Consider the following 27,666-nt stretch of genomic DNA (forward strand, 5'->3'; position numbering starts at 1 on the left):
AGTTGAAATCTTAAATTTTCTGCAAAATATTTCAATTTAATTCTAAAAATAAAATGGATTTTAATCGATTATAATGGATTATAATTGGTTTTTACTTTTGAGAATAATCGATTATAGTGGATTATCTCTGCAAAAATAATCGATTTCAGCGCCAAAAACAATGGATTATAACCAATTTTAATGGATAGTGATGGATTTTTTTTCAAAAAGAATTTACTTTAATGGCAATATAATGCGATTTCGCGGTCTGAATTTTACATCTGAAATGAAATATAATAGATTGTTTTTGTCTCGGGAATCCATTATAATCAATCAGAATCCATGGGCGCTCGGTGCAGGTTTGACTAGACCGGGTTTTACTGCATTTTGTCTGGATACTGTGCATAGGTGAACCGATCGTTTAGCAAACCAATTTTTTAGCATAAAAACTGAAAAATGAGCTTTACAACTGGATCAGAAGTTTTACAACTGTCATGCAACTGACGCATAATTGGTTCATAGACATAAAAAGACGCACACTCCTGGGTCTCACTCCTGGGTCACGCTGTTTAAGACAATTATCTCACAATTTTTGAGCAAACTATCAACCTCAAAAACAGAATAGTCTACTTTAGCAGCGAAACAAAGATTTACGCGCACTATAACACTCGTGAGCAAGCGGTCGCTAACCGCAAATACCTCGTTTGAAGTTAGCGTTCTGACTTGCTAATTGTTCTGAGTCTGATAAAAGTTTAGTCTGTGAAAAACCGGTCTGCTAAAATCCCTAGCACCTGTACATAGCTAGCAAAGTTTAATTTGAGATTGTTTCAGACTACCACAACGTGTTCAAGCAGCAGTTGCAATTTAAGGATTCAGTCTGGTCTGAGGCTAAACTAGTGTACGACACACTAAAGAAGAGCGCCGTCTGTACTGCAAAAGATAAAGTATAATATGGCTCAATTTGAATCTTTTTTACCTCTGAACACAAAGGTCAAATGAACACTAATTAAGAAACAAGAAAACGGTTAACAGTGGCAAATTTATGATTTTTTGACAGGATCTATTTCGAAAAAATGAATCAACTTTTTTGGAAAAGCCATTTTGATTTTCAAATGACCCTGTTTTGCAAAAAAAATCGCGCACTCTGCGTTTGAAGTAGATGGTGTCTGCATTGAAGGCGCTTTTAAAAAACTTCAGGATTGTTTGCGTTTGCTAATCCCTGCAGAATGGGCCGTCTCAATAGTTCATCCGACACACCTTGGTCGCAAAAATCGCGCCGTCTCCACCTCGATCGCTCAAGTCTGGAAATGGCAATTTTGGATCGCGCTGGCCTGGCTGGTCGCAATCTTTGAGTCGCGCCGTCTCCATATTGATCGCCAAAGCCGCGAGAGATTTTTTCTTTTTCGCGCATTCTCCTCGGCCTGGAAAAATCTGAGTTTGGTCGCGCTGGTCGTGCCACAAATGTGTCGCGACGCGGAAGTCTGGGACCTGGACCGGGGTAGTGAAACTTCACTTTTCTCTCCTTTAACAGAAACTTTTGGCGGTATTTGAAAATAGGGTACAAATTTGGAGGGGTCCATACTGCACCCTACCAGCGGTAATTCCGGCAGGAGCATCTAGAATTTCCATTTTTGAGAACAAATTGCGGATCCTCAAAAAAAACTTTGAACATGTGGATTTTGTTTTGCTCGATCAAGTTTTGTTTTAGATAATAACGCCTGAAAATATGAAATATACTCATTTTAATCTAAATTATCGGCGCAAATATTTAGGACAACGCGGTGGCAAGAGTTAGTCAAAAAGCGTTTTTTGAATTTCGCTCCTCAATAATAAGGATTATATGGGAGCCACAGAAACTTTTCAAAAGAAATAAAAAAATTTCAGCAAAAATATCGTGAAATAGGAAACTCTTGGGTAAGGAGGCTTTGAATTCCAAAATGGGTATTCAAATAAACAGATTTGGTGATATATTCATGATCCTCATTTGTATCATTTCGAATAGAACACTGGCTGTCCGATGGTGTTTGTGCACATGAGAATGGGCAACTACTATCACAAAATCATGATTGCACAAAATAGCGTCAATATTTACGATAAGACGGACTACGTACAGCAAGCCTTCAGAAATGCATCCATCACGTACCAGGTAAAATAACAGATTAGAAAGCGAATTTCTTTTCGTGGCTACTTTTTTAGCATTTTTATTTTTCCGGTGCTAATTTTCAATCATGGGACAATTGTCCTTGCTCCTTGCTTTCAACAATTCAAGAAAGTTTGAATGATCTCTCGTATCGGGGCTAAATCAACGAAACTGTTTTTTGTAGACAAATGTGATGAACTGCTTAAAAAGTGAGAAAAAATCCATTCATTTAAGTCTCGCCCCATTGAATTTCAAATAAAAACTGGTGCAAAAATTTGTCAGAAAAAAGGCGAGCAGAGCTGGATTGATGAAACAATGAAAATAAAATTCCGCATTAATAAACGAAAGTTGCTCAAACGGTTTAATTTCAAAAAAAATCTGATAATTCTCTTTAAAAAGCGATCAAGCGTTGTTCAAATACTCTTCATGTTCTTGGATTATAAAAGCCAAAGAGAGAGACAAACTCAGAATTGATTTAAAAAAGGTCTAGTGTACAATATCTACCCGCACTGACAAAAATGTTTTCAGATCGATTTAAATTGATTTTAAGTCGATTTTAAATCGATCCAAATCGATTAACAATGTACATTTTACGAACTTATTTAAATCGATCTTTTTGAAATTTTTAAATCGATTTAAGTGTGTAAAAAATCGATTTAAATCGATTTTGATGGATTTTCCGACCAACTAAAATCCATCCGAATCTCACTTAAATCCATTTTAAATCGATTTAAATCGATCTTTCTTCAAAACTTTGGATCAATTTGAGTGTCTAAAAAATCGAATTAAATCGATTTCGATGGATTTTCAGACTCACAAAAATCAATTTTTTTTTGCTAACACGGCGAAAAAATCATACCCTTTAACAAAATAGTTGAAATTTTTTATTCTCGATTTTTTAAAACAAACACTCGTGCCAGATGTTAAAGAATTCAATAAAATGATCCACATAAATCAGATTTTAAACTCGAAAATAGACAATGAAATTATAGAAAACTATTGTAAATCAGATTTTGCAAAATCCTATGTAAAAAACAAGAAAAGGGTCAGAATGAATTGAAATTTGATTTAATTAATATGCAAATAAATCATAGAACATTATGAAGATAAATCAGATTTTGGGCAAAACATATAAAACGAATCAAGAAAAGTATCAAAACTCATAGAATTTTATCAATATTTTGGTATTTTTTTGGTCTGTTTTATGCTACAATACGATATGGATGTGAAATGAAAAGTGATAGGCAATGAATAAATGCAATAAAAATTCGAAACTGATAAATCTCGAATAAAAAAAATCGATTTAAATCGATTTATATCCGTTCTAATCCCTTTAAAAGTAAAAACAAACTCAGACTAGAAAAAATGCATTGAAATTGATTTAAAATCGATTAGGATCAATTTTTTGGCTCGGATTTAAGATCAATTTAAATTAATTTTAAATCGATCAAAATCAATATTCATTTTTAAAATCTAATCTTAGCACTTTTTCAGACTAAAATCGATCTAAATTTAATCAACGTACTTTTTTCGTACTAAAATTGATCCTAATCCATTTCTGTCATTGCGGGTAGTGTTCTAGTGTAAAATAATGAACAAACCAAAAGTGAACAAATCACACATTATCTAGTGTACAATAATGAACAAACCAAAAGTTTTTTATCCGACTCAACATTGAGCTGATAATAGTAGCTTAAGCCTTTAATGAGTTAAGTGATCTCAAGATGGTAAGGACTGCGTTGAAAAGATAAACTAAATAGCTGTAATCTTAATCTTGCAAAAAATTGTTATCGATCAAAAAATGTTATCAAAAATTTTTATTATTTAATCTTTTCAAGTGTTTGTTCAGTTGTTTTTAAAAACAGGATAGGAGTTTCTGTCTTTTAGTTTTTCAAGCAAGAAATTAAACCCATTGCTTTAAAAAGAAAAGGTTTGTCATGGTTAATTTGAAGTAAGCCACTTTTTAGTATGTCCTTTGAATTTGCAGATTTCGTAATTTGGAAAATATGTTCGAACAAAACGCGTCAATTTGGTTTTATTTCATTTGAAAAAGTATATGCTAGTATAGTATCTTACTCTGGGTTGCATAGAAAATATTTTGTTTAGAGAAATTGAACTTTGAAAAAAGTGGTCCAAAGAACTATTAATTCTGTCTGATGTGTTTAGCGAATTTTCTCAAATGCCAACAATATTGGTACTGAATAATAAAGCTGACTGAGAACTAGATTTTTAGAAGTGTAACCCTGTATGTATTCAGCAGTGAGTTTTTTAGTTGAGCAAGGTTTCTTATTGGTTTTGCCGTTTTACGTAGAGTTCTTATTGCTATTGCCATTTAAGTAAACCCTTTATAGGAGTGATTTTATAATTTCTATGAAAAACTAACTTAACGATTAAACATTCAAACTAAATTGTATCTGGTAAGTAGTTTACCTTATTTTACAAAATTGGATTGATGGACAAATAGCAAAATAGTTGTCAAAATGCCAACATAATAAAAAAAATTGTTGAGAACTAAATTTTCTGCTTCCAGCTAAAACGCATTTTGCCTTGCCAAGAAAGTGGAGAAGAAAAAAAAAGAAACCTTTTGAACGAAAAACAAACGACTGACTTTTCATATGACTTTCAAAGAAGCACACGAAATGATTGTTAAAAAATGGGTATTAAAAATTGCTACTTTGCCAATTTAAATGAGATAATTAACGCGCGCAAAGTTTCCAGTTTCTTCCAGTGCATAGCATAGGTGCCCAATAAAAACAACTCTTTAATCAACCCAAGTTGAATTGAAACCATTAACCATTAAAATGAAGGTTAAATAAAAATTTCTGTTAAAGAAAAATCAATCATTGACAATTTAAAAACTTGACAAAACTGTTCGCATTAAGGCGAAGCCCTGGCTCTTTTCCACTTTCCCCCACCATTAAAAATCAGTTTTGTGAGAAACTTTAAAATTCTAAGAAGGCAATGAAACAAAGAGGGGCGGATATAGATTTTTTGTTGAGGGGGCGGATGTTCAAAAAAACTTTGAAAATTTGTTGACCTTTTTTTAAGTAGACCAAATTGAGATTCCGAGCGCTCACAGAACACAGGCAGACAATATTTTGACAAATACCGAATTGATTTTAATTAAAGATAGAAAACACAATGAAATTTATTTAAAAAAAAACCAAAGAACTATTACAAAGACAGAATGTTCAATCACAAATTAAATCACGATTAACACCAGCTACAAACCTAAAATTTGAAACGTATTTCTTAAAACCAAATTTTGTAACACAAAATGGAATATACAAAAAATTACAACAAATCCAAAAAGGACCATTTCAAACTATTGACAAACCTACTGATGTAACATAAAAACTTAATGATTTAAATAAAAAGGAAATAATTCAACACAGAAACAATCTTTTACCATATTACCCAAAAGAAAACGCTCTTCGCGAAATAACACAGTTTTACTCCATTACAAGACTCAAGGTTGTCCACGACAACTCAGACGAAAATCACCAACAAACACATGATTTAAATTGTTCAGCACAATTATTAGAACCAAAAAATAAAGAAACTGAAAAGACCCGAGTAAAATCTCAAGAAATAAGCAATAAACAAATACCTCAAAGACAAAGAAAAAATCAAAAACTAGAAGAAAAAATTTTATCACAAGAATCAAAAGAATAATCTCAACATCGACAATCATCACGACTTAGAAGTCAACCACAAAAAAATTACAAAGTTCCACAATCTAAAAAATTAAGAAAGTTCAGTTTCAAAAACCTCTTTCCATTTAAATAATTTTAAATTTTCAAAGATTTAATAAACTTTTTTTCTCTTTGATAAAATTCATGCTGACACTCTTGAACAATTAGTTCAACTTTAGCCAATGAGAAACTATCTAAACATCACCCCATTCTGACACCACTTCTTTAGCCGACTTTCTGCGGACTTCAAACATATTTGAAACTATAATTCAAAGACCTCTAGTTCAAAAATAGGCAACAAGCTCATATTTGACAACCGAAATAAACAAAATCTGAATATTACAACCCTCCCCTACCAATGGTACAAAGATCAACAATATTGTCCCAACTTACACTCTAGTTTTCTAGACAAGAAAAATACTAAATCAAGCCTCAAGTAAAAATAAGACATGATCATTTAGCCTAAAGAACAAATAACTTCTGAATACCCCCTATCATCCAGCAAATACAAACAAAACTAGAAAGCTCATTCTTAGATCCCAGACTTCCCCCCACCAAAAATTGACTATGTCCTACCCACTTGTCAAAAATCATAAAACAATCAAACCACACACAAATTTGGCCTCGAAAAATAAAAAATAATTCGGCAAGGACAAATGATGTCTCAAATGCTTTTTTCTCGCTCAGTTCGTCTCCTCAACATAAAAATCTCAAAACTTTTTTCACTACTATTAATCTTTTTTCAAATTAGTATATTTATTATTATAGACACCTTTGAAATATTTCTCCTTCTCCTCGTAATTTTTTGCAGTTTTTTCGTAATTTTTCACTCACTACAAATAGCCTATCTCAACTTCGCACAAATTCTTGACCACTTCCTCAGGTACGATATTTCAACAACAATCTAATTGTTAAGACATTTATTTAACTAGAAAGACATCTTTCTTTTTTAGTGACAATTCTCTAATTTTTTCTCCCTAATTTTGACAGTATGCAAATGTATAAAAAAGCAATAAAAACTTTGGCACTAGCAACAACACTTTTAATCGTTTTCATAGAAGATTATTATGATCAACATAATATTTTCTTCAAAAGTAAAAATTGAATAACTTTTCAAAATTGCTAATCAACAACGAACACAACATTCCCCACCGACTACGACATCCCAGGAATATCCAACAACACCAACGTCTAGTCAGACAAATCAACCCCAATCATCAACGCATATTTCACTTCAAGAAAACCCATATACATTTGAAGAAAGACACCCATTGCTACCAGAACCTTTAAAACACGTAGTTCGCCACGCACCTCTAAGCGAAAAACAATACGAACCAACATACAATCAACATACAACATACGTCAAAACCAAAACCAAACATCTACAATAGATAGAAAAATCATACATCCAAGACGTTATAGAAATTTTACAACTCCCAGAGTTCATTTGAATATACTATCATAACCAACCCCAAATCCTTTGGACCTTTCCAATATTACAATTCAAAGTACCCCTCCACCATTACAAACTATTTCACAACAAAAGCTCCGAAAATACTATCGGATTACTTAGAATCAACCCCCACATCCAAAAAAGTTCGTGAAAATTTCTTTAACCCCCAACTTCAATTCGATGAAACAATGAATGACACAAACTTTCACTCAAGGTGAACAAAACTTTGTAAACGACCCTAAAGATATCTCATCGGATACATTACCAGAAACCTTATCACTATTTTCGGCCCCTTTAACAATAAGTCAAACTCCAACAACAACATTTCCTCTAAATTTCCCTATAAATTTAGACGATAGATATAGAGAACATTTAACCAATAATATACCCCGACGATTAGACTAGAATACATTCGTAGTACCCCCTCCCTTTTTTGGTCAACATTTTGATAGCAACAGACTACATAATTGGGCACTCAACAGATTACAATACAGACACTATATTCACAAAGTACACAACATACAAATCGTTACACAAGACAATTTAACACTTAAGTTTGAAACAGCAAAAAAAATTAAATAAATTAGTACATCACCCTCTCCCCTAGCTCGGCCAAATATAACAGCTCAATCATTACCTCCCCCATTAATCACAACAGAAATTATCTATAAATACGATAGAAATGCAAAAAAGACACTTGGATCTATAACCCATATTCTACACATGTATCTATCCTACACTTGTCTATCCTACACATGTATCTTTTAAAAATCTTTTTTCTCCAAGCTTTCTCTCTTCTTATTTTTTCAGAACCAACATCTTATAAAAACCCTTCCCCTTAAACAGGACCACAAGATTTACTAGTCACACACTATGATTGTGAAGAAAATGAACAAAAATTTTTACATAAATACGCCATAAACCAAGAAACTCAATGCGAACCCTTACCAAAAGAAATAGAAACAGCGAATATAGAAGCGACACTTTATTCAAAAACCCGAGCTACAACCTTAACCTGATATAAATTCACAGCAAATTTTTCAGAGAAAAACGTACTTTGTTCCCAAGTTTCAAATGGAAACAAAATTAGGCTCGATCACGATTCTTTCTATCAAAGCAATATTGAAGAACTTTTACATCATAATCCTGAAAAGTGTAGAAAATGATTTTCAACGATTAAAGTTAACTGCAAATAAAGGCACAAAGCGAAAATTGGTAAATTTTCAAGTTTTTCCAAACTCTGCACATCAAGCAGAACTTGAAAGATACCAAGGTCACATAAAACTAGACGATAAATATCCGTTCCACGGCGTATATGGAGAATTAACTTATGATCTCCATGATAAAAATTGGAAAGCACTCATTGGAATAAACACACCTTCTTAATGTCAAGCAGACACAAAAAACAAAGGATATCAAGAAATCATGTTTTTTGATTGGAAAATCCAATTAGATGAAGTACAACTAACACGAGATTTAAAAGAAGACACCATAATTTATAAAGGAATACGCTTGCCTTGCAAAAATTACTGAGGTTTTTGCGATCCAGCAACACGAACACAAGCAACTATTGTTTGGCTCCCCGAAGACACATGTACCACATTTCAAGTTGCGAGAATTCAAAAAATAATGATAAAATTTCAACAAACAAAAATACTTTATTGAATCATTCCTATATAATAAAGTAAACACCGATAAAATTCGACAAAACAGAAATCGTTATAAAAATATTGGTGGAATATAAAATAATTTGACACATTTTGAAATTTACCCCAAAACAGAACTCGCTTGCAAATATAAAACTCCACTTTATGAAAACACATTTTTCAGAAACTTTTGTCGAAAAGAAAAAAAAGTCGACGTGAAAACAGGAAAATTAGTAACTAACCCATATGCAACGTATCACAATAAAAATGAAGAAAACTAATCCATCCCAGTAGCATTTCTGAAAAACACAGGAAATCCTGGTCGAAAACTTCGCTAACAAGACAAAGGCAGTACACGTTTACAAACACTATCAATCATGAACAATACTTATTTTGAGTGCAATTCACTATAACCTCCACTTAGACATGAAATTGGTTACACAATAAGTAGAATTTTTCAAGAAATGTCGCTATCAGAATTAAAAACGCTTCATCACTTATGTGAACTTGAACGAACCCAAACTTTTCAATCACTTGCACTTGCAGTATTAAAAATACCTTAAGGAGGATATTTATTATCAGGCAACAGTTCAAGTTTTATAAAATACGAAGAAAATATATAATGGTATTAAACATGTTCGCGAAAAGTATCACCATTATATGTTTTTGAACATAAAAGATGTTACAAAAGAATCTCTATTTTCTACAAAAATGAAGTTCATTTTGTTGACATACTTTCTACTTGAACAAATTTTTGGGATACAGTCGTCCCATGTGCATCTAAAAAAGCCTAATGTTGTACAGCTAAATCCAGATGAAGATAAATTCTATCTTTTCACGCCATATCCTACACTTATGCCACCATTAAAGAATTTTTTTTTGCCAGAAAATATCAGAGCTATTGCTGAAAACCCAAATATAAAATTAAAATCAATAGGTCTACTCCAGATCCGATATAAAACATCGTCTTCGCACACAACAGTTTCAAGAACTCCTTACACAATTGATTACAAAACAAAGATAATCCATAGATAGAAATTTAGGAAAACTTGCAGAAACCGCAGAATTTTCAGACATAAATGCACAAGACTACAGTGGATGGTTTAAAAATATAAAAGATCATATCTATTTAAACGGTGAAAAAAATCGTTCTCAAGATATTTCACCTCTTAATATTTTCAGTTTTGTAAACTTAAAAAACAAACTTCTCGCCTTTCTAGGATGGCCCTATTACATCTTAGAGGGATTGACTATCTTATACGCTGTTTAATTTTTTTTGGATTTCTCTTCTGACTATTGAAAGGAATCTATAATTCTTGCGCAAAACACACACAAGTCAACAAACAAGCAAGTGTAGCACGCAAATTATTCGCAGGGTTTTTTTGGTATATTTTCAACCTCAATTAATAAAATTCTTTTTGACGCTCAAATAAACGAATACAACAAAAAACTATCAACCACACCAAATGCATACGATACTCCACAAGACAACAGAAATAGAGCACTTACTGGAACACAATTATACAATTTACATAATAACCATCTGCTATCTTTAGTTCGACGAAAGTATAGAAATACAACAGAAACAGAGCAAATCTCTACAAGTCATAGCTACCCACAAAGCCCAGTTACTCATATAGTAGCCCATTAACCGAATATAGAAGACACATACAAACAACTCACAGAACCATAAAACACTAATTTCCGTTCTCAGAACAACCATCTTTTTAGCCCACGATGAGCCGCCAGATTGGATCCCTCAACCGTTCCCTTTCTTACCTTTCAATCTCCAACGTCACTCTCCTAACTTATCAATATCTGATCTCACTCCCTCTCCCATATCATCAAACACTAATAATTCACCATGCATGGACCCTGATGATAATTCCACACACACAATTTTTCATACCGTCTCACAAATTAACAATTCCGATGTTGAAACTCCAGATGAGTTCCAGAATTCCGAGCCCAGCCCGTCCACTTTTTCGCAACCCCTACCGTCCACTCCACACCCAACTCCCGACGAACCTTCCCCAGCCCCTTCCCCCTATACCGACGCAACACCAATCCTCTGCTTAAGGACCGGCGATCAACCCGACCCCCCTAGCCCCGTTAATGAAGAACTAGAAAACGAGCTTGATAATTTCTTGACCTTACAACAACAGCTTCAAAACCCTAACACTTTAACAATTCATCACTTATCGCAATCCACTCTCTCCTCCAATTCCTCCAAACCAGCATGCACAATTGCAGAAACCCGAGCCCACCGATTATTTAATTGAAAGCATCCCAATACCCCATTGCTTGCCAACCCCCGACCTCCTCGAATGTTTTCCGTTCACCCACTCCACAAAAACACTCATGAATTTTTACAAATGTGCAAACCATACTTTCCACAATAAACCTACTATCAGACCACTAACCACGACCAATGAACATACGTTGACGAATATACCCTGTTTCCCGCACTTTCATGGACATCAGATAACCATTTCACTAACCCATTATCACTTCCATTATATACTAACCCAGAAGATAATGAATTGTGTCAAACTCGACTACACCACCTAAGCACAGCACTTCATGAAAAACAATTCAACAACCATAGGACTAAGGCAAATATTAATTAGGTTTATTGCACAGAAAGCAAACTGATTCTCAATTAACCATTATGATCACGCTATTGCACGTTATATGGAAGATATATTTTTAGAAGACGACGAAAATACTAATCCCCAACTAACTGAAAATTTTTTTATAAAATCACAATATGTATTTGTCATTAAATGCATGAATACAAAAAGATATTTTTATTGCCTCAGCACTTTGCGACATCAAAGTCTACGATTCTCATTTAAATAAATTTAATCACTTCTTACTACCTTTCAATTGCCTCAAACCGAAAAAACATTACTTACACTGCTCATACCAAATAATGTTACGCACTAAACAAACTCACACATACACTTATAATAAATTTATCCCACAGCACTACACAACTAATACGCCATCACGATACTGACAACACCGATTTCATTTTGTTAACTCTAAATATACTTCACCCTTCTTCTTAATTTTCACCTACTGTATAAAAGATTACTAATATGCAAGGCATCATCCGATAATACGACCTCATAAGACAAATTTATATATTCTGCGCACTAACCAAATGTTTTAACGTCGTAGAATCCCGCCCACTAAATTTCCCCCACGAATATGTACAGCCCGTTGAAGTCCAAATCCTTGAATATATTCATAACACTAAGTATAACTATAAGCTTTATAACCTATATCAAAATCCACTGCATGAATTCACGCTAGGTAGTGAAGAGCACAAGATAATCAGAGCACTCGAGCTTCTTTGGCCTCTCATTCAAACTAACTACGTCATCCTTTTGCTTGCTAAACTCCTAACATCATCAGACTCTATTCACACTGTTTTCCCAATTAAATTTTTTGCCGACGACGGCCTTTAGTAACTTAATTAAGAATTGGTTACTAACAAAATTCAAACACAAATAACCATTCTTTATATATTTTTCACTTTTCTCTTTTGGATTTCATCACTCAATCATCTAAAACAAATAAAATAATTTAAAAATTATAAACACTTTTCTATGAAATTTTTAATTCATTTCAACAATTGCAGTATTTATTTAAAGCAAAAAAAATTACCTTTCTACAGCAGTAAATTCATAATTTTGATCCTCTAAAATAGTAAACTTACCTCAAGACAGCAGTAATTTCATAAACTGAAACCTCCATAGCAGTAAAATTAATATTTCTATGTAGTAAATTCATAAAAAAGTGCAAATAAGTTAAAGAGTATTAATTTTCTTACACGACGCGTCTTTGATCAATTTGAATCATTCACTCGCCCATAAATCACACACTTTTTCCACAATCGCAAAGCTCGCCCACGAAGAATTGTTTAAATAATGAATTTTAAGTTCTAACTTTCACTGATAAAGACTCTAATTTGTTTTCACACGTTTCAAACTTTCCTTTTACACAGTTGGAAGGAATTACATAGTAAACTGAACTAACCAACGCAGCTTACCATCGTCACAAAACCACAAACTAACAGCATGACAAAGAAAGAAAACCTCACAGTACCAACCCAGATTAAGGCCAGTTTAAAACTGGATAAATTATTCTTATGAAAACCAATTTCAAGATTTACTAAAACAAAATAAAACACAACGATAAACTCATAAGACAAACCCAAACCAAAATATTCTATTTTTGAGACTAGGATACAACCAAAACAAAAAAGAGAAAAAAAGTAATAAAAATATAACAAAAGGTTGAACAAATAAAGAGACTCTGCACAGTGAGACCATAAAAGTATAGCCCACTCCTGGCCTCATCAACCAGAGGGACGTCCTGAGCATGCTCTATACCCGGCCTAACCCACCAAGCTACAACCACGCTTGGAGACCCACGTTGAATTTTTCGCTGAGAGTTGCTCTAGTGTGAGCGACTCTTTAAAAAATACCAAACTAAAATAAAACGCTTTTGCGATAACAATTAATAATAAATCATACCTAAAACATAACTAACTAGAAGTAATTTTTTAAGTAAAACATAAATGCAGAATGTAAAGATTTCTTAGAGCCCAAAGAACGAGCAGCAAAGGAGATGACAACCCAACTACATTCCATCTCTGCAATGGCAAATCTAATCGACTTGCTGCCAAAAGTCACTACCCTCAAAGGATTTTAACTAAGAACTCAACATCTTAGCAAAGGAAAATCATTGAACCAGGCCACTGGCCATCTCGATGTTGACTACACGTACCGATCCTAGTCGCTTGGCACTTCACACGGAAAAGTCAAACTTCACCCTGCACGTAGTCTCACTCTAAACTTAACGACATCGATACATCATTGCATCCATCAGAAGTCTTGACACAATCAACCAAGACTACCACGATCAGCGAGACCCTTCTTGAAACACGAACGAATCTTCCTCCGTCTAACACAAACAACTACATCTCTCCTCTCTGCAAGAAGTCACTGCTCAACTTCTAAAGAAAACCACATCACCCGTCCTTCACTACAATAAAAAATAAAAACTAAAAACTCTGTAAGTCCGGATGGGTAGAACCAGTTCTGAGCTAGTATTTATAAACCAATTATATTATTGATAAAACTATCACTATAAAATATTTTTAACTAGCCAATCATATTCCATCTCTAAAATTGACACTTATTTGCAAGTGCTGAAACTACTTGTAGTTTCAGCACCAGAACAATTTGAATAAATCTTTGAATACAGCTGTCCTCCTTCTGGATAAACTCCATGAACTAATTTGCGAAAACCAGTATACACTAGATCTATTGAGACTAGGAGATATAAGAGTAAGATTAAGATTGATATTAGACTAAGAAGTTGCACGAATCAATCCGGCCTAAATAAGATAGCATGACGAGCAGACGGTGTACCCTATCTGAAATTATTCTATCAGTATAACCAATAGGTCATAACTCACTTCTTAAAAAAAATTATAGAAGAAGAAAATATAGAAATCTTAGCAGAAAAGATCAAAGCTGGTTCACATAACACGCGGGGACAAATGGGACGTACCATACACTTCGAAAAGAGGCCAGATAAAACCTCTTCCAAAGAATAAATGGAAATAGGAAGGACGCAAATGAATACAGAGGTGTATGTTTCTTGGCAATGTGAGTCAGAATACTGGCACGCGTTATTGCTGCCCGACAGCAAATGTAGGTGCAAAAACTGTACGCTCTGGATAATGACCAAAACTGAGTGCGACCAAGTAAATCGACGCCATATAAGGAAGAGGGATAGATTGCAATGGGAGGAACAAAGAACGACGGGTTAAGAGAAAAATGACCTCCTTCTCTTAAAAGAAAGCAGAAAGAAAGCAGAAATTAGCTGCAAAAAAAGGTACAAATTGGAGACTAAGTCCTGGAGCAAAATTACTCACTCTTAAAAAGCCAAAAAAAAACAAGGATAGCCGGTTGTTGTGCAAGTAGCACAAAAAACTCCGACCTTATTCATAAAAACAACAAATAAAAGTTCTTCAAATTATTAAGTTCATCAAAGTTAGGTAGCTTTTTGTTCGTGGTGTGATGACAAAACTAAACACATGAAACTAAGATTTAGAAAATTAGGCATTACCGACAACAGTTGTTTTTGTTGCCAGGGGAGTGCCAAATATAGCTTTCAAAATAAGTTGCAATTTAGAAAATTCAAGCTTTTTAAACCTAAGTGACCTGTTTAACATGTTATTATCACTTTATTCCCCAACTAACTGAGAAAATTTTTATAAAATCACAATATGTGTTTGTCATTAACTGCATGAAAAAAAAATGATATTTTTATTGCCTCAGCACTTTGCGACATCAAATTCTACGATTCTCATTTAAATAAATTTAATCACTTCTCACTACCTTTCAATTGCCTCAAACCAAAAAAAAACATTACTTACACTGCTCATACCAAATAATGTTACGCACTAAACAAACTCACACATACACTTATTATAAATTTATCCCACACCACTACACAACTAATACACCATCACGATACCGACAATACCGATTTCATTTTGTTAACTCTTAATATACTTCACCCTTCTTCTTAATTTTCACCTACTGTATAAAAGACACTAATATGCAAGGCATCATCCGATAATACGACCTCATAAGACAAATTTATATATTCTGCGCACTAACCAAATGTTTAACGTCGTAGAATCCCGCCCACTAATTTTCTCCACGAATATGTACAGCCCGTTGAAGTCCTAATTCTTGAATATATTCATAACACTAAAAATAACTATAAGTTTTATAACCTATATCAAAATCCACTGCATGAATTCAAGCTAGGTAGTGAAGAGCACAAGATAATCAGAGCACTCGAGTTTCTTTGGCCTCTCATTCAAACTAACTACGTCATCCTCTTGCTTGCTAAATTCCTAACATCATCAGACACAATTCACACTGTTTTCCCAATTAAATTTTTTGCCGACGGTGACCTTTAGTAACCTAATTAAGAATTTGTTACTAACAAAATTCAAACACAAATAACCATTCTTTATATATTTCTCACTTTTCTCTTTTGGATTTCATCACTCAATCATCTAAAACAAATAAAATAATTAAAAAATTATAAACTCTTTTCTATGAAAATTTTAATTCATTTCAACAATTGCAGTATTTAATTAAAGCAAAAAAATTTACCTTTCTACAGCAGTAAATTCATAATTTTGATCCTCTAAAATAGTAAACTTACCTCAAGATAGCAGTATTTTCATAAATTGAAACCTCCATAGCAGTAAAATTAATATTTCTATGTAGTAAATTCATAAAAAGTGCAAATAAGTTAAAGAGTACTAATTTTCTTACACGACGCGTCCTCGATCAATTTGAATCATTCACTCGCCCATAAATCACACACTCTTTCCACAATCGCAAAACTCGCCCACGAAGAATTGTTTAAATAATGAATTTTAAGTTCTAACTTTCACTGATAAAGACTCTAATTTGTTTTCACACGTTTCAAACTTTCCTTTTACCCAGTTGGAAGGAATTACATAGTAAACTGAACTAACCAACGCAGCTTACCATCGTCACAAAACCACAAACTAACAGCATGACAAAGAAAGAAAACCTCACAGTACCAACCCAGATTAAGGCCAGTTTAAAACTGGATAAATTATTCTTATGAAAACCAATTTCAAGATTTACTAAAACAAAATAAAACACAACGATAAACTCGTAAGACAAACCCAAACCTAGGATACAACTAAAACAAAAAAGAGAAAAAAAGTAATAAAAATGTAACAAAAGGTTGAACAAATAAAGAGACTCTGCACAGTGAGACCATAAAAGTATAGCCCACTCCTGGCCTCATCAACCAGAGGGACGTCCTGAGCATGCTCTATACCCGGCCTAACCCACCAAGCTACAACCACGCTTTGAGACCCACGTTGTATTTTTTGCTGAGAGTTGCTCTAGTGTGAGCTACTCTTTAAAAAATACCAAACTAAAATAAAACGCTTTTGCGATAACAATTAATAATAAATCATACCTAAAACATAACTAACTAGAAGTAATTTTTTAAGTAAAACATAAATGCAGTATGTAAAGATTTCTTAGAGCCCAAAGAACGAGCAGCAAAGGAGATGACAACCCAACTACATTCCATCTCTGCAATGGCAAATCTAATCGACTTGCTGCCAAAAGTCACTACACTCAAAGGATTTTAACTATGGTCTCAGCATCTTAGCAAAGGAAAATCATTGAACCAGGCCACTGGCCATCTCGATGTTGACTACACGTACCGATCCTAGTCACTTGGCACTTCACACGGAAAAGTCAAACTTCACCCTGCACGTAGTCTCACTCTAAACTTAACGACATCGATACATCATTGCATCCATCAGAAGTCTTGACACAATCAACCAAGACTACCACGATCAGCGAGACCCTTCTTGAAACACGAACGAATCTTCCTCCGTCTAACACAAACAACTACATCTCTCCTCTCTGCAAGAAGTCACTGCTCAACTTCTAAAGAAAACCACATCACCCGTCCTTCACTACAATAAACAATAAAAACTAAAAACTCTGTAAGTCCGGATGGGTGGAACCAGTTCTGAACTAGTATTTATAAACCAATTATATTATTGATAAAACTATCTTTATAAAATATTTTTAACTAGCCAATCATATTCCATCTCTAACATTGACACTTATTTGTAAGTGCTGAAACTACTTGTAGTTTCAGCACCAGAACAATTTGAATAAATCTTTGAATACAGCTGTCCTCCTTCTGGATAAACTCCATGAACTAATTTGCGAAAACCAGTATACACTAGATCTATTGAGACTAGGAGATATAAGAGTAAGATTAAGATTGATATTAGACTAAGAAGTTGCACGAATCTATCCGGCCGAAATAAGATAGCATGACGAGCAGACGGTGTACCCTATCTGAAATTATTCTATCAGTATAACCAATAGGTCATAACTCACTTCTTAAAAAAAATTATAGAAGAAGAAAATACAGAAAATACAGCAAATGTAGGTGCAAAAACTGTACGCTCTGGATAATGACCAAAACTGAGTGCGACCTAGTAAATCGACGCCATATAAGGAAGAGGGATAGATTGCAATGGGAGGAACCAAGAACGATGGGTTAAGAGAAAAATGACCTCCTTCTCTTAAAAGAAAGCAGAAAGAAAGCAGAAATAAGCTGCAAAAAAAGGTACAAATTGGAGACTAAGTCCTGGAGCAAAATTACTCACTCTTAAAAAGCCAAAAAAAAACAAAGATAGCCGGTTGCTGTGCAAGTAACACAGAAAGTTCCGACCTTATTCATAAAAACAACAAATAAAAGTTCTTCAAATTATCAAGTTCTTCAAAGTTAGGTAGTTGTTTGTTCGCGGTGTGATGACAAAACTAAACACATGCGTAAGAATTAGTAAATTAGGCATAACCGACAACAGTTGTTTTTGTTGCCAGGGAAGTGCCAAATATAGCTTTCAAAATTAGTTGCAATTTAGAAATTTCAAGTGTTTTAAGCCTAAGTGACCAGTTTAACAAGTTATTATCACTTTATTGCCACGAAGTTAGGCAAAAAATTTAAAAAAATTTAAGCCGTCCGTGTTCGAATCACAACTTCAACTTCACAGCTTTGTGGTACCTGATTTTGTGTGGAAACCAAAAGAAAAAAAAACGAAAAAAAAAAATCAAAACACACCCGAATACAAAGTTCCTGCACATTTTCAATGGTGGGAACTAAAAAAAGCGAAGCTAAAGTCAATTTCAAAACTTTATCTCTCACTAGTAACTCTCAAGATGCGTGGGTAAATGACGGAGGGGAAATCTCTCGGTTGAAAATTTCATTTTGGCTGAGATGCCTGGTGTAGTATCCACATGATTGGATGCTGGTTTGTGGACAAACAAGGAGTAAAGAACCGATAAAAACGGGAAGGAGAACACTGCATGAAGCGAAAACCAAAACTATGGAAAAAATCAGCCTAGTGGAGGTACACGAAATCAAAGTTGTACGAGCTTGAGTAGAGAGTGGCATTCTTTTCGATACGCCATTCAGGACCTTGTATGCTAGCGCTATTACCGCTTCACATTGGGGCTAACAAAAAGAAGAACGCCACCTAAAGAAACTACAACGGAAGAATCCGTATATGCAAGATGTAAGAAAGAACGCATCAGATGAAAGATACAAAAAAAAGTATTGCAAAGAATCAGGCTTATTTTAGCTAGAAAAAATAATAACAACAGAAAAGTAGCAAATCACTCAAAATATATCGCCAAGAAGAAAAAAGGCCTAAAGCTACTGACATAAGATTCTACAAGAAGCAGGCATACATTGGAAAAAAATCCACGCCATTGCAAGTGACAGAAACCTATGGAATAAAAAACATTCATAAGCAGAATGGAAAATTTTGCCAAACTGGAAACAGGAAAAGGGAACTAACAATTTGATCTTCTGTTGTCTTGAAATTTTCAGGTGCAACTCACCTAACTAACACGCAATGAAAGAAACCCAGATGAAAGAAATCAGCAAAACAGTCATTGGTTTGGAGATGCATAACAAAAAGAATGCACAAACAACCAGAATGCATTTTTTTGCTCAAAATGTAACAAAGAGTTCTTTTCCGAACAAAAACAAGAGGAATTACAAAACATGCTTAGGGGCAACAACAAAGACTGAAGAGAGGAGGAAAAAACGTTCCAGTTGCCAAAAAGAAGTCAGATAAGATCAAACTTAGCAAAACACAGAAAAACAGAGCAATCTTGTAGAGTATCCAAAAACTTGCGCAAATAAGCATACCCTAAAAGTACCGTGTCCGAAATCCAATAAACTGCGGCTGTCAGTCACTATTTTGGTAGCCTGGCAGGTCACCTGCGACGCTACAAGTCTGTGTATGAGGTTGTACATCCACGGGGGCGAGAACCTAAGATGATAATGGTATATCTGCCCACAACTTTGGACCAAGAGGATAATGTTTAATCATTATCAGTAGATCAACCTAATAAACTGCGGTTAAAAACATTTTTTTTGTATTCACGCTAAATAATATAGACTAAACCGAGCAAGTGATTGTTTCGAAGGAAGCAAGAAATACACGAGGAAGTAATTTCGAGTAAAAATTTTTTTGGAAAAGTTTTACCTAAATAACGTTGCTTAGAAAAACACCTTCATTCCATCAATACTGCATCTTTCTCTGCACGTTTATTTTTTGCAAAATTTTTGTTTTGAACTTCGTTGTCTGAGATATTGAGAGTTTCAAACTTAAAGTTTGTGTCTAAAATTCAAATCTAAACTAGTTTAGGTTTGTAAGGTCTTTTCGAGATTTGTTGGTTGCACCAAATGAGATGGTTTGCCTTTCTCTGAGAGTATTTTCAGTCTGCCGTTTGTTTGTCGCGCGGTAAATCTTCGGCCGGATAGCTTCGTGCAATTTCTAGCCTTATAAAAATCCTCTCATGACTTTTTTCTAGGTCTCCATAGATCCATTTGTCATGTCGCGTATGTCATTTATATTCACATACGCTGCAATCTATTTTGCCGTCAATGCAGTGGTACTAAGGTCAACCACCAGTCGAGCTAAGCGATTTATCACAGTGATAACTTTTGTGATCTGTCTTGTCTGTATTTCGGCTTACGATGCAGACCTATAAAGCTTTGTGTTAGTTCTATGCATTTTCATCCTATGGCCGATCCTACTTCAAAAGCTTAAACTTAACGGTAAATTCACTATCAATTGGTATCCAAACGTTTTCCATAAATATTTGTATAGCAGCATTTAAACTTATTTATTTACTTAACCAATCGCTTTTTTAAGTTTTGTCACTCTCCGAGCTTGGTAATTGTCATGGTGCAGCCAGGAGTTCCTGTTAATGATGACAGCACGGACTTCCCGCTTTCTGTGGAAAACCTCCGCCGTTCAGTTGAAACAGCTGGGTCGGGCAATTTAACCTCTTATTTGGCTTATTGAGAAAATTTGGCCACACAAAAAAAGAACGTCTAATTTCATTTTTCCAAAACTCAAACAAGATATAACTTTCCCCGTTCAATCACGTAGATGTATGGGTCAAGGTTCCTCCCACACGAGGAGCGGAAAGGAAGAACCAACCTCAAGATAAGTCGTTCTTCTTTTGTGGCAAAGCTTTTTAGTGGACCATGGTAAGGTTTGCCTAGCCCGAAATCTCGAAAGCCATCTTATAAGAAAATCGTAATTGACTAGCATCGTAGCTGATCAAGATGTAGACGGCGTACCAGAATACGGTTTTCTAAAAGATCAACAGCACAGAAAACGTCCTACGATCAAGATATGCAGCCAAGAGTTGTTTAAGTTGAACCGAGATAACCTGCGCACTTTAAATGTAGTGATGTGCTCAGGCGCAAAATCATTTTGGGCCACAGTTGTTGCGGTAGCCCGGTGTCGTTTTTAATTAAACAAACAGCGAGTCCCCTGTTGCGGCAAAAGCCAGTGGCTAAACTCAGTAGCCCACAGAAGCTAACGGAAGCTCATCTATGTCGACTACAGCAAAAACTCAACCAACGTTTTCTGTAGCCTAACCATCCCCATATCTTCGGGATGTTAGAAAAATCAAAATGCTGTTTTTAAGCTGTTTGAAAAAAAACTAGCTATTTTCTGGGTTTGGACTTGTCAAAGTCAATCAGAGAGGAAATGATCTAACGGAGCCCGCCGACCATAACTAGAATGCAGATTGTGGCGAAAAACTTATCCTCCGAACTGGTCAAAGACCACTTTTAAAATAAATTTCCAAAGTTTTTCACTAGATTGGGAAGGTCTAAATCGTATCAAGTACACACTAACTTCTTAAACCCATTCAGCCTACGGCAGATTAAGGGCCGGAAAACCCCCATTGCATATCCAGGAGAGTATCAGAAGAACAAAAAAAATTGTTAGTTCGGAAAAGGCACAACCGACCATTTTATCAAACTAATCGTAATAACGACGAAGAAGGAGGCTCAATCAAAGCAACAGTGGACGCTCAACCAATAAACCCCCAAATCTGGAAGAACACGTACCAGATGCCAAACATACCGGAAACTATCGATTCAGTCCCACAGATCATTGCGAATGACGTCCCCGGTACCGTGTTGTTTACTTCTTTAGAATTAAAGAACGCAGTCACTCAGCCAAGACAAGCAGTCATTCTAAATTCAGCATCATAGTCGGGTAAAAAACGGGCACATATCGCTCAATCACTGGTTTATGTGGCATAACGGAAATGCTGTCCGAATTCTAAAAAGCCATGGACTGTACACTGCAGAGTTTTCCGGGTACAATTTGTTACTCGAAATTGTTCAAAAGATTTTTCTCATCCGGATGAAGAAATATTCGCCCTAAAGCTCTCTAAAAGCGAATTTGTCGTGAAAAAACTGGGGTCGTCAGGTTTCGATACTCTCCAAAACTCTCAGTAATAGATGCTAACAAGAATCTAACTATCCCATAGACGTTGAAGCAGTTCATGGTCACATTGAATCCTTTTCAAAAACTCATACACCAGGTCTGCATATTAATAAAAGCGAGTTCAAAGATTCTTGGAACTCTGTAACTTGAAAAAAGAATTTTGGAACACGAATCAAGACGTCTCGTTTAAGAAGATCCTGGACTTCATCACAGAGATCAAGAATCTCTACCACTACGAACAAGCAAAAAAAAATCCGGGTCAAGTGTAACGCTGGCCACAGCGGTCTAGGGGCATGTCTAGAGCAGGAAACCGAACCAGCTTCGTGGGTACCCATTTCTTTTGCTTCTCGTTTTCTCAACTCAGAGGAGTTGAAATATAGTACTAACAAATTAGAACTGCTTGTGTAGTCTGGGCGTGTGAATATTTCCAAACGGTACTGATTGGAATCAAATCTGACATCCTTACGGATTTTAAGGCTATCATTTCTGCCCTAAAAGAACAAAAAGGTAATAAACGGTATCAGTTCCGGCTAACCCGAAGGGCAGACCGGCTATTGCGTTCGATGTTGATATCAATTACCTACCCGGAGATACTTCAGAAACAGACAATTCCTTTCACGAAACCCTTCTTTCGGCGCCCCTTCCCTTAGTTCCATTTGCGATGCAAAAGTTGTAATTAAAACTATTGAAAATTTCATTTCGGCTAGAAATTTCAGCAATTACCTAAGCGTTGCGTCACAGGAGCTTGATCCTACTCTCACATATAAACTTGACGAATTAGACTCGAGCTCTAAAGCCAGTCTAAAACCTGAAGAGAGCGGCTCGATAGACACGCTCGAGTTCACAGAAAAACAACGGCATACGCCGCAAGAGGGCGCTCCAGTTGCCACCCGAAGTTTCAGCCAATCAGAGCCGAGCATTATTTCACGTCCTTTGCCGTTAGGGGAACTAAATACTTTGACAGGAAAGTCCAGTCAATCAAATTCCAGATTACTGTTTTGACTTTTGACGCTAGAGGGACAAAGAAACTTGATAAAAAACTTTACCCAATCAGAGGAGATTATTAATCGGAGAACAAAACCGGTCAAGAAATCCGGAATCCAATCATTCGGATGCGAGTATTCTAATTTCAATTTCCCAAAGTGTTTTCAAGTCTCAAAGTAAATGTCCAATCATTGTTTACTTAAACTCAGTTGACCAATCAGTCAGAAGCTCATTCTTAAAAAATTATGCACTCCTAGACATTACGGCTGTCAGAACCAATCTCGTGGACAAAATTTTCAAAAAAAAAACAAAGTGGGGACACGCAAACGGCCACAATCGTCGAGACGGCACCAAACAACCCAACCCGCTCCCGTTCACTTATCGAGTTTAGTCGACTAGAAAAAGTCAGAAGGCAGGCCAGAAGGACTAGAGTTGTACCTCCGAGAGTACCACTCCAGCTGATTACCCACTTCATCAAGAAATGTATCAAGAGACGACTCACTGATTAAATACGCTGAATCCGATCCAGGGAAGAGGTCTTCGCAAGAAAAGGCCGTTTTTTTTGCGTGACAGAAGTGAGATCTTGGGACTACCTGGCCTTTTCGATGTGGCGTTGTTGGCAGAGCCGACAGATGAAGACGAGTTTCTCGGACCCATGAAAAGAGCGATAATGGACATCACTACTTTTATCACCTGTCTGTATATTGGCTTAAGATACAGAAGTATAACGTTTTTTCTTTATTCTCTGCATTTTCAACCAATGGCCGATCCTACCGCAAAAGCCTAATCATTATCGGTTATTTCACCAGCCCTTGATTTACAAAATTTTTTGATAAGTTTTGTATATCAGCAATGAAACTTATCTATACACTTATTTTATATACTTTTCACATTTTACTGAGTTTCATCAGTCTCTGAGTTGCGTAAATGTCACCCATCAAACTCTGTTAAAACTATTAGTCTGCAGATCACTTTTTTCTTTGCTATCTGAAAGCTGCCTGACTTTGAAAAGGTAGAACCTACAAAAAAGAGTAATAAAAATTAGTGATGGAACATGATTGTTTAGTAAATAGCACTTTAGAACCATTTTCAAAGATTGTGAGCAATAATTGATAACATAAAACGAATCCCAAAAGGGTGACAATTTACAGGGTGTTCCAAAACCTATGAGACTTTTGAAATGGCCGTTATTTTCGACGTAAATGACGCATGAGTCAGATTTTTTGCAGGGTGATAGATGAGATGTGGAATTTCGAGAATCAGGGAACAAATAACAGTTTGGAGAAACAAAAAAGGTTTTACCCCATTTTCTTATTTTTCAATCTTGCTTCATTGAAGTGTGCACGCCAGTCTTTTCAATCTCCTTCAATTTATCAAAGAAATGAAATTCAGCGATGAACAGCGCAAATTTATTAACCTCCAGTTTGCAAAGGTTTTTCAGCAATCGCTGTCAAGTGAAAACTTCTTGAAACAAATGCCATTTGGGGAAGACAAAGAAGCAAGTTCAGTTTGACCCAATTGCAACGAGAATGGCAACGATTTAAAGACAGGCTACAAAGAATTTCGAGATCAGGGCAAAAGCAAAATAATGTTCTAGATTGGCCTTCTTCAAGGCAAAAGCATAGGCCCTTTCTGGTTCAGAGATGAGAATGGAAGACCATTAACGGTCAACCAAGTTGTTTATCTCAATATGCTCAGGAACCAAGTATGCTCCCTTGTGGAACACCGGCGAGATATTAGGAGACTTTGGTTAGGAGGCTTTGGAGACAACAAGACGGCGCAACAGTGCCATACAACCCCTCCAGTATTACAGTTTCTACAGACTGTTTTTGGTGACCGCATTATCAGTCGTCCCAAATTTCTAGGCCCGCTCAAAGCACAGACGTTAATCCTCTGGACTACTGGTTCTGGGGTTATCATTGTGCTGCAATTAATCGCAAAAACCCTAGGACCACTGTGGAACTGATCACAAGCGTTGAAAGTTTCTGTCGTGGGATCACATAGGATTAGAATTAAGCTGCTACAGCCTCAATTCACAAGCAAAATATCAAATGTCAAGAAAATGACGGGAAATATTTTCAACATCTCTTGAAATGATTAATTTTCACTTTGTATAAAATTTCCACATCTCGTTTATAACGTGTTAAATTTGCATTAGTCCACGTCAATTCAGTTAGAAATGAAAGCCTTTTCAAAAGTCTCATAGGTTTTGGAACACCCTGTAATTTTGAAAAATTCGACCTTATATTAAGTCGACCGAATTAAATTTTCCAAGTTCTATCAAATCAATCCAAAGAACTTTTTTAGTTCGCAGGCAAGTTTTTGGACAAGTAGACCAAAAAAAAGTTTTGAGTGTTTATTGAATGTTATCAACAAAAAATTGTGCTACTCGGTGCGCTCTTTCTACAAAATAGTATTCATTGGCATGAAGAATTGTCAGTGAAAAAAAGTTTTTAAACCTTTCTAACCGAAACCATTTCAAGCCGGGGTGGATCTAAGTTTTTCTCGAGGTGGATTGTTTAAAAAATTTGAAAAATTTGACGACCTTTTATGTAGGTTGACTAAATTCATTTCACGAGCGTTTTTGGTTTTGAATCAAGATTTAAAACGTGGTTACAAAAACCCCTTGCGATGGCTAAACGAACACTCCCGTTTGTTCTTTCAGACTTCAACTATATTTGTCTTGGGTCATACGAACAAAGATGTGCTCAATTTTTTCGAGACTCACTCCAGAGAATAGAATTCGATGGACTCAACATTATTTTTGCCAGTCAAGAACGAAGCATCCTTATAAAGGACCCCTTGAAATTTGCAGGTGAGCCAAATTTAAAGTAGTATGTGTCGGGGTCACTCAGTTGATCTTATTTAGCACCCAATTGTATTGACCCCGATTATGTGATCAATTTATGCTTCGATTTTCTCGACCGAAAATTGGTATGTTCCGGCGTTCTCGGCTATTTTTAGTTATATATTTTTTTACTATATTCCTCGACTAGCTAATAACTTTTTGGGACCATGTCTCGGATTCCTCGTAGTCGTCCGTCGTGGTCGCCTGAACGACCCTTTATTTTTTCTAAAGCTGCCTTTTGACATTTTTTTGAAAATTTGCCTACAGCGCAGAAAATTTAGCCAAAACAGCGTCTTTTTAGTGCTTTAATAGAGCTCGGAAAGTCGATTTGGTCCACCTAAAAAAAAGGTCGTCAAAATTTCGACATTTTTTTGAAAATCCACCCCACCTCGAGAAAATCCTAGATCCACCCCTGGATTTAATAATAAAAAAAACGACCATGTTGTCGATTGTTTCAAAGCAGCCCCATCACCTCGTTGTAGATTTTTAAGTATTTTTAGGGTCTATAAGTTACTTGACGGATGGAGCTATTATGGGAGAAAACCTCAACACAAAAAAATTTCGGCTATTAGGGAACAAAAAAAAACTTCTGCTCTCAGGGAACATTTTGTTTTTAAGCTATAAGGGAATGAATTTTATTTTCAGCTATCCGGTGTTCGGCTCCGTAACACGCCATCATTTATACCACAAAACCTACAATTCTACTATCGCTCTTTCTTTTCGTTTTTTTTTTGCGCGGATCAAGGGTAAGATAAGATTAAAAAGGAGCAGATCTTTTAAACTATTTTAATTTATTTTTAAATTGTGCTTTAGCGATAGACATGGCGCTACTATCTATGGCCGATGTACTAATCATGACTGTGGGAACTTATGGAGAATCAGGGGCTCTTCTTGGAAGGGAGAAACAAGCAGTTTATTTGCCAGACTATTATGGATACACCTATAGTAAAACTATAAATAACAGCAAATTCATTCGAATTCCCTTTAAGCAATGGTAATGATAAAACATTGCTTGATCATCATAATTAGAACAAAAGTTAACAGGTTATTCCGAGATTTTCCCTGTAAACAAAATTAAGAAATCAGCTGAGTCACAATGCCACATCATGGTTTCCGAAGAAAAGATATTGGCCAGTAGTTGAGTTCTTGACCGTAATCAGAAGATGGAGTAAACGCTCCGAAACAATTAGAGATTTTCAAGTGTAAATGGAGACGTCTGTTTAAGTGTAAATCTGAAGACGTCTGTTTTTACGTCTTCAGATTTTATTGCCAAATTTTCCTGAAAAACCGTTTTGACATTTTTGGTTTTTCGTCCTCATTAGAGCGAATAAACTGAACAAACAGGCTTGCTATAGCTTATTTTAATGGCTTAAAAGCTTATAATAACTTAATTTAAGTCCTAATAAAACTGCAAAAAAAAACGAAAAAAAAATTTTCTTTGTTTTTTTTTCTAGTAATTTTTTTTACTATGATGATT

The 27,666-nt window shown here is 35.3% G+C and overlaps 1 long non-coding RNA gene across 1 annotated transcript; it reads left to right on the forward strand.

The window, feature by feature from the left end:
* Positions 1 to 1,342: 1,342 nt before the first annotated feature.
* On the forward strand, positions 1,343 to 27,236 carry LOC134841931 (uncharacterized). Its single transcript, XR_010162475.1, has 3 exons — positions 1,343 to 2,125; positions 26,007 to 26,156; positions 27,003 to 27,236. It is a non-coding gene; the product is annotated as an uncharacterized LOC134841931 (long non-coding RNA).
* The last annotated feature ends 430 nt before the right edge of the window (positions 27,237 to 27,666 follow it).

Source organism: Symsagittifera roscoffensis, chromosome 1 (genome assembly GCF_963678635.1).
Source record: "Symsagittifera roscoffensis chromosome 1, txSymRosc1.1, whole genome shotgun sequence".
Taxonomy (NCBI): Eukaryota; Metazoa; Xenacoelomorpha; order Acoela; family Convolutidae; genus Symsagittifera; species Symsagittifera roscoffensis.